Below are 1,965 nucleotides of genomic sequence, written 5' to 3' on the forward strand. Positions count from 1 at the left end.
CATTCTCTGGCAACCATGGAAGCAGCCATCTTGATTACTGCAAGTGCTTTACCTCGCTAGCCACAGTAGCCGCAACAGGAAGTACGTCAAAATCAGTGACGTCATAGATTCCTACCAGTACTGTCGCAGTGCGCTGCATCTTATTTCGGAACGNTATTTACAGTACTGACAGTACTGGCAGTACATTACGGAACGCAGCCTTAGTTAGATCGGTGTTGGAGTGGGAGTGTCAGGTCATGTATCCTCTGAGGTCACGGGAAATGCAGGTAATAAACAGATTACAGTTTGCATGTGTACGGGTGGCCTGCGGCCTTATGCGCTCCACCCCGACCAACGTTCTACTAGACTTAGCTTGTGAGCATCCTCTCTTGTACAGGCATAAGTATTTAGTTAGCAAGTATGTTTCTAGGGTCAGTGCGAGAACAAACTACCCGGTGGGTCTTAGACAAGACCCGTGCGGACTGGGTCCCCACGTGCAATGACAACCGGTTTGGCCTCTTCGAAGTTGGTAACGAACTTTCCCACCTGGTTGCTAGTGTTAAAAAGTATTCCCTACCGGGACACCTGTCCTTTCCGTTTGGTATTCAGTATCACAAGTGGACACCGAGATTGGGTACAGCATACGTAGTCCTGAGTCCCCTCAAGTCCTTTTCGAAGAATACTTGTCAGAGATAGGTATTACACGTGTTTTCTTTACAGATGGGTCGTTAGCTAGGAACTCCCCTAAGAACCCCCCGATTGCGGTGGGCTTCGCGGTGGTCTCTGAATCCTTTGACCTGGTTCATAGCGAACGTATACACTCCGGGGCTACAATCTTCGAAGCAGAGGCAAGGGCGGTCCAGTGCGCCCTGGAGTATATCGATGAGTTTGGATTCCAGTCTGCGGTTATCGCTTCTGATTCCCTCAGTGTCATGCGATGCCTGGAGGCCACGGACCCTAAGGGTCTGCAACCTGACTCTATATACTTAATAAAAAAAACTCGATTTGGTAATGAGAAAGAAAAATTTAGCGGTTAGATTTGTTTGGATCCCGGGTTATCATGGCATACGCAGAAACGATCGCGCGGATACAAACGCCAAACTTTTCTTATCTCTACCTGAACCAGTTGAAAAACAGGATGTTTCATCTCTGTTCCCCGTTATCAAATCACAAACACTACAACAGTCTAGGAAATATTTACTCCGTGAAGCCCAAAGTAAGGGACGTAGGTACTTTGAATTCATCCAAGAACCGCTAAGTAAACCGTGATTCTCTAGAGCCAAAGAGAAAAAATACTTACCGCGCCAACTTGTAACTTTTATATCAAGAATTCGTTCACACCACACAGCGGTGAACGAACACTTAAGCGACAAGAGTATAGTGGACAGTGCTGCGTGTTCTTGCGGCCATCAGTCGCAAGACATTAACCATGTGTTCCTATATTGCCCTAAGAATAAGACTGCGTCAGATAAACTGCTCATGGATCTGTTTCATAATGGCTTTAGCCCTCCATACAATGTAGTGGAAGTGGCTTTCTCTTCAAATGTTAGCTCCATGTTTGCTCTGCTCTCTTTTGTCAATTCTGCCAACGTTAACGTGTAATCTCCTATATGAGCGAAACATCCCCCCTCAATCGCACCTGTTTTTTCTCCTTCAAATCCCCACTCTATTCATTCCTCCTTTCATACCACCTGCTTCAAACTAGTTTCTATACATACCACACACAGCTCAGCCTGAAACGAAATTCACTAAATTAAACTGTTACGTCCTGACCTACGGTTATGATCGGGTCCTAACGGAGGAACGCAACTTGACACACGACACCTTTGTGTATTATATCTCGGCACACTGATCTAATGAGATAAGGCAAGCATGCGAGTCGAGTGAGACTGTTCAACGACGTAGTCAAGTCAACGGACTTCCCGATATTACTTGTCTAACGTCTTCTCACTCGTCGGTCCTCTTTTAGGTCTTAGAAACAAATCT

The 1,965-nt window shown here is 46.0% G+C and overlaps 1 long non-coding RNA gene across 1 annotated transcript; it reads left to right on the top strand.

Moving 5' to 3' along the window:
- The first annotated feature begins 11 nt into the window (after nucleotides 1–11).
- On the top strand, nucleotides 12–1,793 carry LOC109862714. Its single transcript, XR_002251197.1, has 3 exons — nucleotides 12–266; nucleotides 410–613; nucleotides 700–1,793. It is a non-coding gene; the product is annotated as an uncharacterized LOC109862714 (long non-coding RNA).
- Nucleotides 1,794–1,965: the final 172 nt, after the last annotated feature.

This window comes from Pseudomyrmex gracilis, unplaced genomic scaffold, assembly GCF_002006095.1.
Source record: "Pseudomyrmex gracilis isolate BER0280 unplaced genomic scaffold, ASM200609v1 scaffold_2250, whole genome shotgun sequence".
Taxonomy (NCBI): domain Eukaryota; kingdom Metazoa; phylum Arthropoda; class Insecta; order Hymenoptera; family Formicidae; genus Pseudomyrmex; species Pseudomyrmex gracilis.